Genomic DNA, 14,026 nt, shown 5'->3' on the forward strand with positions numbered 1-14,026 from the left:
GTCGCCGGTCAATGCGGATCTCCGAGCCAGAGATCCTGAGGTCCGTCCTGCCTTCGGTCACTGCATGCTGTCGCTCAACAGTGGCATGGCGGCGCTTGACGACTAGTTTGCCGGCAAAGTGCTGATGGTAACCATCAACGGTGACCGGCCTGCCGTCTTGCCGGACGACCTTGTCAAAGCTCTTGGCATTGCGCACGGCATCCAAATAAGTGACTTGCTCGTCGAAGTTTGTCCGCCACCGGCTGATTTCTTCGTCAGGTTCCGGACAACTTTCGACTGCAGTCGTGTGTTCAAATCTTCCCGGCGCTTGTTCTATGATGGCGCGCTGGTGAGCTTTGATCGGTGGCACCCAGGATGGGGCTCGGTGCCCTTTGAGCTTGAGTTTTTAACAAAGCTTAGCTTCCGTGGCATGCCTCAACATGCTTAGAACAGCAAGTCCATGAACGAGCTTATCAACGACCTTGGAGGTGAGCTCGTAAGTATGTTTGTTCCTCCAGATAGCTGGGCTCTGACTGTTATGGCTTGGATGAAGAAGTTGTCCACCATACCGAAGGTGATTGGTGTTGAGATACGGGTGCAGGAACCGGGGTTGTACTATTCGTTGCCACCAAGGCCGCCGCGGACCATGTTAGGGATGTACCTGTATCGACTGTTCGTGCATGTTGAAGAAGTGGCCAATCCATCAATCGAAGTCCTACCGCCGCCGCTAGTGCCAGGGTCCGTCGATGACGTCCAATATAGGAGTCAACGTCGGACCTTCCCTGTGTTGCTCGGAACGATGGATGGCACATGGCCTACTCCATCGCTGTCACATCCCTAGTTCTGGTATGACCTAGACTAGTTAGTCATTTGTGCATCATGTTTAAATTCCATTTAAATTTGAAATGAGGATTTGTGAAACCCTCAGAATCATTTTTGGAAATGACCCAGATAAAAATTGCTCCAAAAAGGTCCAAGAAAATGTTCATGTTGCTCTCTGAAAATATTGGGCAGAGATAAAAAATCAAACCAATATTTTTAGGAGCTCATAATTATTTATTTTGGGCATTTGGAATTAATGCATAAATATTTGCATTGGATATATATTAGTTATATATTTAACATATGTCCAATATCTCTGATTTTTGGTGTGGGGCTTTGGATTAATCCAACTAGTCCCTACAAAAATTATCAGAGGCAAACAAATTGATTTAGTATTTTACTAAATCAGAAACAAAAATTACAGAAATAGAAAACAAAAACACAAAGGAAAAGGGAGAAACCTACCTGGCGCTTACCTCCCTGTGCAGCCCGTTCCTGTGCGGCCTGGCAGGCCCAGTTGGCCAGCCCAGCCCACCTGGCCCCCCTCCTCTGTCAACTTCCTCCTTGACAGGAGGACGGCGCGTGCCCGAAGTGCGTGCACCGCCGCGCCGCGCCACCTACTCCCTCCCTGCCTGCCTGTCCTCCCTCTCGTCGCTCTGGATGCCCCGCACGTCGCCACACACCGCCCCGTACCCTCTCACTCTCCCCCGGTCCTCTCCTCTTCTCTCCCTCGCTTTCTCTCCCATGGCCGAACGCCACCGCCGCCACTGACGAGCACCACCATAGCCACCGCCTCCCCCTCGCCTCTCCGACACGTCCAGGAGCTCCGCCTCCTCGCTCTGTAGCCTCTCCATCAAGTTGTGCATCGCCGGACGCCTCGTGGAGCCGTCATCATCACCTTCATCACCTTTGGCCGCCGTGGATCTCTGTCGCTGCTCGCCGCTGTCAGCGCCTCCCCCGAGTTCGCTGTCGCCTCTTCCGGTCCCCTGTGATCCCCCCATGCGTCGGTTCCCCCTCCTGTCCTGCCTCCCCATGCGACGTAGCCGCGCGCCCACTCGAGCCGAGCTCTGGCCGCCGCCACAAGCTCCGCTCCGGCGAGCTCCGGCGCCCCCGCAGCCTCCCACCTCCTCCCCTAGATGCGGATGACGATGGGCTACGCCCCGGTGGTCACCGCGCGTCCAGTCGCCGCTCGTAGTGCAAGTCTGCCAAGTCGCCGCCATGTTGTTGGTCGCTGCCGACAAAAACTCCGGCGGGCTTACATGGTTGTTTAGTTAGGTGCTAATCACAGCTCAATTATTTATTTTCTCGATTTAAATTAAATTAGCAAAAATTCTAGAAAATTAGTAAAACTTCTAAAATTCATAGAAATTCAATCGTAGCTCAGATTGTAATAATTTATATATGAAAAATTATCCAAAAAATGCAATCTATGCTTCTGTTCTTGTTTCATGCATGACAAACCAACTTATACCTACTGTATAAGTGAAACACTAAAATGGCATTTATAAGAGCTTAATTTGGAGTTGCATTTGAACCCTTGGTTCAAATGGACTTCATTCAAATTGAGTACTAGTTGCATTAGCTCAAACGACATCCCATATTCATGCCATGTTCATTCATCATGTTGTTGCATATGATTGTGTTTTGATTGTCGACATCGTTCCTTCTCGATAGGTCCTGCTCCGGAGAGCGTTCCAGAGTACCTGTCTGAGGAGCAGTGCCTTCCTTGTTGATCTACCAGGCAAGCAAACCCCCTTGTTCATTCCAATACAATCCTACTCTCTCGCTCCTGCTCTTAGTTATTGCATTAGGACTACAACGATTCATCTGCTACTTTGTGCTGCGGTAGTTGAACCCATTCCTCTGCATGACCTCTCATTGCCACAGTAAATAGTTGAAACCCACTAGCATGTGTAGGAGTTGATTGATCCATGTTGTGTTCCTACCATGCTATGCCTGCTATTGCTTAGAGTTGTGTCGGGTCTGATTCATTGGGAATGAATTGGAGTGTTACGATATGTTCTGATGCTGAGAGTGAAGTGTGTGAGCACGATTTGGTAAAGGTAGCAGCGAGAGGCCATGTAGGAGTACATGGTGGGTGTTCTCACTGGAACCGTCCTTAAGCACTGAGTTCTATGTATGTTGTCCAATGACTCTATACTACCACACATTGGGATCCTTAATTGACTCCCTCGACTTATTAACCAACTTGGTCTCTGTCCAGGAGTCGCAACTAGTTTCTGGTGTTTGTAGGTAGTGCTATTTTTCTACCAAGTGGCACCCAGCAGGGTGGGCTTGGGACAGACTAGGCACACGTGGCCTGGTGTACCGAGTGGCACCCAGATGGTGGGCTCGGGAACCCTGCACACATCATTTGGGGGCGTGAGCGACACCCCGGCTCGATCTCCTTACGGATGGAACCCGAATAGGCGACAAACCTGGACTAGAATCTTTAGTGGTTAGTCAGGTCTTGGCCGACACCCTCGCCAGGCTTCCGCTTGAAGGTTGCCGAGATACATGATGTGTACATGGCGATAAGTGGCGAGAGTGTGTGTGAAGAAGTACACTCCTGCAGGGTTAACATGATCTATTCAAATAGCCGGGTCCACGGTTATGGACTTCTTGGATGCTTACGTGGTACATAGACAACTTGAAGTGGATACTCTAAAATGCTCAAGACAAGTGTGAGTACTATGGATGGCTTTCTCGTAGGGAGACGGGGATGAATCCATAGTAGTGTATTGTTTGGTGATTAGTGGACTCATGTGCGCCATCTCACCTCAAAGAAGTTCTCGTAGTCGTAGAACAGGATAGCCGCTGAGTCAAAGCTGGCTTGCTGCAACTAAACCCCACATTATCCTCTTGATACAAATGCATGTATGATAGGATCTGATGTAAGTCTTGCTGAGTACCTTCGTACTCATGTTGCTTTATTTATGTTTTTGCAGCAGAGACTTCGGTCTTACTAGTGTTCTTGTGGACTTCGACAAGTAGCTTGTACCTTAGCTACGATCTTGATAGGATGTTGTAGATAGTCAGGCTCTTCAGCCTTTTTCATTTGTAGATGTCTGTACCTAGACATGTAATGCTTCCGCTTGTTGCTTGATTGCTCTGAATGTTGGGTCATGTGACCCCTTCTTGTAATAAATGCTATGTTGGCTCTTTGAGCCTTATCTATATGAGTTGTTGAGTTATGCTGTGATGCCATGTTGTACAGCACATACTTGCATGTTATGCGTACGTGTAATGTGTATTGCTATGTGTGGGATCTAACTATCTAGTTGTTTATCCTTAGTAGCCTCTCTTATCGGGAAATGTCTCCTAGTGCTTCCACTGAGCCTTGGTAGCTTGCTACTGCTCCGGAACACTTAGGCTGGCCGGCATGTGTCCTTCTTAGTTCCTGTGTCTGTCCCTTCGGGGAAATGTCACGCTGTGTCTACCGGAGTCCTGTTAGCCTGCTACAGCCTGGTTTATCAAAGTCCTGCTAGCCCAACTACTACATCCTGGATTCACTCGCTGATGACCGACACGTTCGATGCTGGGTCATGTATGCCTGTCCCTGGAAGTTAGTGCCACTTTGGGTTCACGACTAGCCATGTCAGCCCGGGTTCTTGTCATATGGATGCTAGCGACACTATCATATACGTGTGCCAAAAGGCACAAACGGTCCCGGGCATGGTAAGGCGACACCCATGGAAATACCGTGCGTGAGGCCGCAAAGTGATATGAGGTGTTACATGCTAGATCGGTGTGGCATAGAATCGGGGTCCTTATAGCTTTGGTATCAGAGCCTGACTGCCTGTAGGATTACCAGGTCAAACTAATCGAACTTGAGTCTAGAAATTCTTTAGTTATGTACGGGAATTGATTGTGGGAAGGATCGTAAGGCTCTTTTTACTCCTTTACCTCATGGCCTTCTGATCTGATTCATCCTACCTTTCCTACGGGGGTTAAGGAACTAGGCTTTCTCTTCCGTCTATCAGGATCACGTGTTACTACTCTGTAGTCCCATAGGATTGGTTGATCAGTGTCATATCCCAGTTTTGAGTACCTCCGGTGTAGCCTGTTTAGTATGATCTCAGAACCTTGACTGGTGATGTTGAGTTGTTACTACCCCATTTTAGCAGGATGTCCCATTTTGAGCATTCTACTACCATTATGCTGCCGGAATTGTCCTAGAAGTTCGATAGTTACTAATTTCCTTGTCCTACATTCTATAGTCTATAGTTGATGCTGATTCCGTCCTTGGTTTCGTGATGTCATCAGTTAATCGAAGTTCTGTTGCCCGTAGCCAGAACCACAGAGATGGTAGGGATGAGGATCCTCCCGACCAACCTTTGTTGACAGAGTTCATGTTAGAGATGGAGAGAAACAAGCGTGAGTCTAACCGCTTGTTGGCACGTATCGAGGAGAACACCGCACATCAGTTCAAAGGGTCTCCAACCATTCATGACTTCATTCGATTGCACCCACCCACCTTCCATCATTCCATCGAGCCACTCGATGCAGATGACTGGCTCCGTAGCATCACTCATAAGCTACATTCTGTGAACGTAGCTGAAGATGATAAGGTCACCTATGCCACATACCACCTGGAAGGTCCTGCTAGTCTTTGGTGGCATAACTATGAGGCTATGCTTCCAGCTGGCCAGATTCCTACCTAGAGGGATATTACTGAGGCTTTTCGCGAGCATCACATTCCTCAGGCCCTCATTGATCGCAAGAGAGAAGAGTTTTGTAGCTTCACCCAAGGTAAGATGGCCGTTGACGCTTACAGTAGAGAGTTTGAGAACCTCACCCGCTATGCCGCAGAAGAGGTGTCTACGGACACCAAGAAGCAGGCTAGGTTCCGGAAGGGTCTCAACCCCAAGTTGCGTCGTGATGTCCACCTGCATCATTGTGATACATTCCAAGGTCTTGTGAACAAGGCCATTAATGCAGAGATAGCTCAGCTCACTTACGAGGAGTCTCGTAAGCACACCCGTGATTTGGGATCTTCTTCCAATTTTGGTTCTCAAAAGCGCCGGATTTGGGTTCCAAACTCCTCTCTTCCTTCCGGATATTCACCAAGATCATCTTACATGGTACCTCCCCTAGCTCAGTCGTATGTTCCACTCAGGCCTACTGGTAGACCGCTTGTTAGTGCGGGTCCACGTCCAACCTCAGGGACTTGATTCACATGCGGGAAGCCAGGACACTATGCACGTGACTGCTCTCAGACTAGTTATGTTCCACCCCAGCCCGAGAAGTCTGTTGTCTGTGTTAAGCCATCAAGCAAGACGATCATTGCTAAGCCAGCTTGCACTAAACATGGACGTTTGCATCACGTCTAAGCTAAAGATGCTCATGATGATCCGGATGTCGTTCTTGGTACACTCCTTGTCAATTGTCATCCAGCATCGGTTCTGTTCGATACTGGAGCATCTCACTCCTTCATTTCTAAAGGCTATGCTCATTTGCATGACATGTCATTTTGTGATATGCCAACTCTGCTTGAAATTCAAACCCCAGGGTCTAGATGGCAAACCACCAGAATCAGCTATGGTAATGAAATCCTTGTTGATAGACTTGTATTTCTTGCATCACTTGTATCCCTCAAGTCCTCAGATATTAACATCATCTTGGGTATGGACTTGATGATAGCTCATCATGCCAAGGTTGATTGTTACACCAGGTCTGTTCAGCTTACACACCCATCTGACAAGATAGTCACTGTCTCCACCAGAGTTGCAAGGCATCAGCTTTATTCTCTTAATTCCAGCCCTCTTCCAGACCTTGAAGATATCCCGGTAGTCCGTGATTTTCTGGATGTCTTTCCAGAGGAACTGCCAGGTGTTCCACCTGACAGAGATGTAGATTTCTTCATAGACCTTATCCCAGGAACCGCTCCAATCTCTAGGAGACCTTACAAGATGGCACCCTTAGAACTAGCCGAGCTTAAGAAACAACTTGATGAGTCCTTGCAAAAGGGTTTCATCCGTCCTAGTTCTTCTCCTTGGGCTTGCCCCATCCTCTTCATCAAGAAGAAGGATGGTATGGACCGGATGGTTGTAGATTATCGTCCCATTAATTTGGTCACGATAAAGAACAAATATCGGCTCCCCAGGATCAACGACATGTATGATCAGCTCGCTGGATCCTCAATCTTCTCCAAGATGGATTTGAGGTTAGGCTACCACCAAATCAAGATCAGAAATGGGGACATCCCCAAGACAGCCTTTGTCACTCATTATGGCCAGTACGAGTACACTGTCATGTCCTTCGGTCTAACCAACGCTCCAGCAACATTCTCTCGCTTGATGAACTCGATCTTCATGGAGTACTTGGATAAGTTTGTCGTGGTTTACCTCGATGATATTCTTATTTACTCAAAGAACAAGGAAGAGCATGCCGAACATCTTAGACTTGTGTTAGAAAAACTGAGAGAGCACCGCCTTTATTCCAAGTTCTCCAAGTGTGAATTTTGGTTGCCAGAAGTGACCTACCTAGGCCACGTAATCTCTGGTAAGGGCATTGTTGTCAATCCTGAGAGAGTTAAGGCCGTTCTTGATTGGACTCCACCTAAAACAGTCAAACAAGTTAGGAGTTTCCTTGGTCTAGCCAGCTATTGTCCCCACTTTGTTGAAAACTTCTCCAAAGTAGCCAAACCCCTCACGGAACTTCTCAAGAAGGATAAAAATTTTGAGTGGTCCCCATAGTGTGAGTACAGTTTTCAGGAACTAAAAAGACGCCTGACTTCTGCTCCCATACTTGTGCCACCGGATTTCACGAAGGACTTTGTTATCTACTGTGATGCCTCACGACAGGGACTAGGTTGCATTCTTATGCAGGATCATCATGTGATTGCCTATGCATCTCGACAGTTGCATCCACATGAGGAGAATTATCCTACACATGATCTAGAGCTTGCAGCCGTAGTCTATGCACTCAAGACCTGGCGACATTACCTTCTTGGTAAACGTTGTGAGATCTACACCGATCACCAGAGTCTCAAGTATATCTTCACCCAACCAGATTTGAACCTTAGGCAAAGACGTTGGTTGGATTTGATCTCAGATTATGATCTAGGGATTACCTACATTCCAGGCAAAGCCAATGTCATGGCTGATGCGCTAAGTCGTAAATCCTATTGCAACAATCTCATGTTGCAGCAGGGTCAACCACTTCTCCATGAGGAATTCTATAAGCTTAATCTTCACATTGCTCCTCACGGATTCCTTTCTACCTTGGTGGCGAAACCTACTCTTGAGGATCAGATCATAACTAGCCAGCAGTATGATACGGGTATTTCTCGAATCAAGGATAACATGAAGAAGGGAGCTGCCGGTAGTTTCTCTGTTGATGATCGAGGTGTTGTTTTCTTCGAGAACCGTCTGGTGGTTCCCAAGAAGCAACATCTTCGACAACTGATCCTTAAGGAAGCTCATGAATCCCCTCTCACGATTCATCCCGGTAGTACTAAGATGTATCAGGACCTACGCCAGAGGTTCTGATGGACTAGGATGAAGAGAGAAATCGCCAACTTCATTGCTAACTGTGACGTTTGTTGTCGTGTTAAGGCAGAGCATCAGAGACCTGCTGGCACCCTTGAGCCTTTAGCTATTCCTGAGTGGAAATGGGATAAAGTTGGTATGGATTTCATCACCGGCTTTCCCAGTACCAAGAAAGGGAATAACGCTATCTTCGTAGTCGTTGATCGTCTTTCCAAAGTGGCTCACTTCCTTCCTGTTCGAGAGAGTATCACCGCTAGTCAGCTCGCTGACTTATATATTTCTCGAATAGTGTCACTCCATGGTGTTCCACTAGAGATCAATTCAGACTGTGGTAGTCTTTTCATTTCTCATTTCTAGGCGAGTTTCCAAACTGCCATGGGAACCCATCTTTCCTTCAGTACCGCTTTCCACCCTCAATCAAGTGGTCAAGTGGAACGGGTCAATCAAATTCTCGAAGACATGCTTAGAGCTTGCGTTATCTCATTCGGTATGAACTGGGAGAAATGTCTTCCTTTCGCCGAGTTTGCTTATAACAATAGCTATCAATCCAGTCTCAAGAAAGCTCCTTTTGAGATTCTATATGGACGAAGATGTCGAACACCTTTGAACTGGTTAGAAACCGGTGAAAGACAATTCTTTGGACCAAACATGATCCAGGAGGCAGAAGAGCAAGTTTGCATCATTCGTGAGAACTTGAAAACAGCCCAGTCTCGTCAAAAGAGCCAGTATGATCGTCATCATAAGGATATGACTTATGAAGTTGGTGACAAAGCTTATCTTCGGGTTACTCCTTTGAAGGGTACCCATCGTTTCGGTATCAAAGGCAAGTTGGCTCCTTGTTACATCGGCCCGTTTCGCATTCTTGGTAAACGAGGAGAGGTTGCCTACCAGTTGGAACTACCCCCACATCTTTCCAGAGTGCATGATGTCTTCCACGTCTCTCAACTCAGGCGTTGCTTCTCGGATCCCATCCGTGGAGTGGACCACGAAATGCTTGATCTCCAAGATAACCTCACATACCGAGAGTACCCGATTCGCATTGTTGATCAAACAGAGCGTCTTACCCGACGTCGGAACATCAAGTTTCTCAAGGTTCAGTGGTCTCATCATTCCGAGAGAGAAGCTACTTGGGAGCGAGAAGATCGTCTTCGACTGGAGTACCCCACTTTTTTTCCGTCGACCCCTGAATCTCGGGACGAGATTCTTTCAAGTGGGGGCGAGTTGTCACATCCCTAGTTCTGGTATGACCTAGACTAGTTAGTCATTTCTGCATCATGTTTAAATTCCATTTAAATTTGAAATGAGGATTTGTGAGACCCTCAGAGTCATTTCTGGAAATGACCCAGATAAAAATTGCTCCAAAAAGGTCCAAGAAAATGTTCATCTTGCTCTCTAAAAATATTGGGCAGAGGTAAAAAATCAAACAAATATTTTTAGGAGCTCATATATATTTATTTTGGGCATTTGGAATTAATGCATAAATATTTGCATTGGATATATACTAGTTATATATTTAATATATGTTCAATATCTCTGATTTTTGGTGTGGAGCTCTGGATTAATCCAACTAGTCCCTACAAAAATTATCAGAGGCAAAGAAATTGATTTAGTATTTTACTAAATCAAAAACAAAAATTACATAAATAGAAAACAAAAACAGAAAGGAAAAGGGAGAAACCTACCTGGCGCTTACCTCCCTGTGCAGCACGTTCTTGTGCGGCCTGGCCGGCCCAGTTGGCCAGCCCAGCCCACCTGGCCCCCCTCCTCTGTCGTCTTCCTCCTCGACAGGAGGACGGCGTGTGCCCGACGCACATGCACCGCCATACCGCGCCACCTCCTCCCTCCCTGCCTACCTGTCCTCCCTCTCATCGCTCTGGATGCCCCGCACGTCGCCCCGCGCCGCCCCGTACCCTCTCACTCTCCCCCGGTCCTCTCCTCTCCTCTCCCTTGCTTTCTCTTTCACGGCCGAACGCCACCACCGCCGCCGAGCACCACCGTAGCCACCGCCTCCCCTCGCCTCTCTGACACGTGCAGGAGCTCCGCCTCCTCACTCTGTAGCCTCTCCGCCAAGCTGTGCATCGTTGGATGCCCCGTGGAGCCGTCGCCGTCGCCTTCATCACCTCCGGCCGCCGTGGATCTCCGTCGCTGCTCGCCGCTGTGAGCGCCTCCCCCGAGTTCGCTGTCGTCTCTTCCGGTCCCCTGTGATACCCCCCCTCCTCTCCTGCCTCCCCGTGCGCCGTAGCCGCGCGCCTGCTCGAGCCGAGCTCCAGCGCCCCTGCAGCCTCCCACCTGCTCCCCTAGATGCGAACGACGACGGGCTACGTCCCGGTGGTCTCCGCGCGTACAACCGTCGGTCGTAGCGCAAGTCCGGCGAGTCGCCGCCGTGTTGTTGGTCGCCGCCGGCAAAAACTCCGGCGGGCTGACGTGGTTGTTTAGTTAGGTGCTAATCTCCGCTCAATTAACCCCCTGACACTAACCAATGGGCCCCAGTGCCACTAATCCTATAATTAGAATAATCTACCCCCCCCCTGTTTAACCCGTGTCACTGACGTGTGGACCCCACACGTCAGGTTTGACCAGTCAGCGCTGCTGACTTGCTTACGCAAGCATGACGCAGTGCTGACACAATTATTTATTTTCTGGATTTAAATTAAATCAGGAAAATTCCAGAAAATTAGTAAAACTTCTAAAATTCATAGAAATTCAACCGCAGCTCTGATTGAAATAATTTATATATGAAAATTATCCGAAAAATGCAATCTATCCATCTGTTCTAGTTTCATGCATGACAAACCAACTTATAACTACTGTATAAGTGATACACTAAAATGGCATTTATAAGAGCTTAATTTGGAGTTGCATTTGAACCCTTGGTTCAAATGGACTTCATTCAAATTGAGTACTAGTTGCATTAGCTCAAACAACATCACATATTCATGCCATGTTCATGCATCATGTTGTTGCATATGATTGTGTTTTAATTGTCGACACCGTTCCTTCTCGATAGGTCCTGCTCCGGAGACCGTTCCAGAGTACCTGTCTGAGGAGCAGTGCCTTCCTTGTTGATCTACCATGCAAGCAAACCCCCTTGTTCATTCCGATACAATCCTACTCTCTCGCTCCTGCTCCTAGTTATTGCATTAGGACAACAACGATTCATCTGCTACTTTGTGCTGCAGTAGTTGAACCCATTCCTCTTCATGACCTGTCATTGCCATAGTAAATAGTTGAAACCCACTAGCATGTGTAGGAGTTGATTGAGACATGTTGTGTTCCTACCATGCTTGGCCTGCTATTGCTTAGAGTTGTGTCGCGTCTTATTCATTGGGAATGAATTGGAGTGTTACGATATGTTCTGATGCTGAGAGTGAAGTGTGTGAACACGATTTGGTAATGGTAGCGGTGAGAGGCCATGTAGGAGTACATGGTGGGTTGTCTCACTGGAACCGTCCTTAAGCACTGAGTTCTATGTATGTTGTCCAATGACTCGATACTACCACACATTGGGATCCTTAATTGACTCTCTCGACTTATTAAGCAACTTTGTCTCTGTCCAGGAGTCACAACTAGTTTCTGGTGTTTGTAGGTAGTGCTATTTTTCTACCAAGTGGCACCCGACAGGGTGGGCTTGGGACAGACTAGGCACACGTTGCCTAGTGTACCGAGTGGCACCCGGATGGTGGGCTCGGGAATCCTGCATACATCGTTTGGGCTGTGGGCGACACCCCGGTCGGACGATAAACCTGGACTAGAGTCTTGTGTGGTTAGTGAGGTCGTGGCCGACACCCTCGCCAGGCTTCCGCTTGAAGGTTGCCGAGATACATGACGTGTACATGGCGGTAAGTGGCGAGAGCGTGTGTGAAGAAGTACACCCCTACAGGGTTAACATGATCTATTCGAACAGCCGGGTCCGTGATGATGGACTTCTTGGATGCTTACGTGGTACATAGACAACTTGAAGTGGATACTCTAAAATGCTCAAGACAAGTGTGAGTACTATGGATGGCTTTCTCGTAGGGAGACGGGGATGAATCCATAGTAGTGTATTGTGTGGTGATTAGTGGACTCGTGTGCGGCATCTCACCTCAAAGAAGTTCTCGTAGTCGTAGAACAGGATAGCCGCTGAGTCAAAGCTGGCTTGCTGCAACTAAACCCCACATTATCCTCTTGATACAAATGCATGTATGATAGGATCTGATGTAAGTCTTGCTGAGTACCTTCGTACTCATGTTGCTTTATTTATGTTTTTGTAGCGGAGACTTTGGTCTTACTAGTGTTCTTGTGGACTTCGACAAGTAGCTTGTACCTCAGCTACGATCTTGATAGGATGTTGTAGATAGTCAGGCTCTTCAGCCTTTTTCATTTGTAGATGTCTGTACCCAGACATGTAATGCTTCCGCTTGTTGCTTGATTGCTCTGAATGTTGGGGCATGTGACCCCTGCTTGTAATAAATGCTATGTTGGCTCTTTGAGCCTTATCTATATGAATTGTTGAGTTATGCTATGATGCCATGTTGTACAGCACATACTTGCATGTTATGCGTACGTGTAATGTGTATTGCTATGTGTGGGATCTGACTATCTAGTTGTTTATCCTTAGTAGCCTCTCTTACCGGGAAATATCTCCTAGTGCTTCCACTGAGCCTTGGTAGCTTGCTACTGCTCCGGAACACTTAGGCTGGCCGGCATGTGTCCTTCTTCGTTCCTGTGTCTGTCCCTTCGGGGAAATGTCATGCTGTGTCTACCGGAGTCCTATTAGCCTGCTACAGCCCGGTTTACCGAAGTCCTATTAGCCCAGCTGCTACAGCCCGAATTCACTCGCTGATGACCGACACATTTGATGCTGGGTCATGTATGCCTGTCCTTATAAGTTAGTGCCACTGTGGGTTCACGACTAGCCATGTCAGCCCGGGTTCTTGTCATATGGATGCTAGTGACACTATCATATACGTGTGCCAAAAGGCGCAAACGGTCCCGGGCATGGTAAGGCGATACCCGTGGAAATACCGTGCATGAGGCCGCAAAGTGATATGAGGTGTTACATGCTAGATCGGTGTGGCATAGAATCGGGGTCCTGACAATCACGCGACGGAGGCCACTGCTTCTTTGGGAGAAGAGGCATGGCTGGCTGCCTAGATGTGCTCTAATTTGAGGTAACAACTGAATCTTGTCAGATAGTACTAGTTAAATCCGAGCTATGGGTCTAAAGCACTGATATGCCAGTACATTTGATTGTGACCTGTTCTAATTTTGTACCTGAACTTTTTTTAGAAAGGTTTGTACGTCAACTTAATGTGCTAGCAGAACTTATTGTGTTGTCTGTTTTCTTTGCACAACATTCAAGATATTTCCCCGTCATTTGTAAAGACGATGAACCATTATGTACGACTTTGTTGGTTTCAACATAGCCCTTCCCGTAGCGATCCACTGCTTCCATCCTGATTGTGCCGCCTGCGTGAAATTTTTGTATGCAAGTTCAGTGTGCTATTATGTTCTATATGATTGTGTCAACTATATAAGTTTTTACTGAGCATCAGCAGTGCATATGGCCGAAAGATGTATTTACGAGCATCGACCGATGGGTATCTCTCTTTATCTCTCTCTCTCTTTCTCTCTCTCACACACACACACGCACATGCACAAGTGGGACCCGTTGAATTATTTATTTGCTCGTGACAACTTTTAATTAGGTTCCACTATAATCTAACTTTTTTCTTAAGTTATTAATTGAG

Source organism: Triticum aestivum, chromosome 1B, assembly GCF_018294505.1.
Source record: "Triticum aestivum cultivar Chinese Spring chromosome 1B, IWGSC CS RefSeq v2.1, whole genome shotgun sequence".
Lineage (NCBI taxonomy): Eukaryota > Viridiplantae > Streptophyta > Magnoliopsida > Poales > Poaceae > Triticum > Triticum aestivum.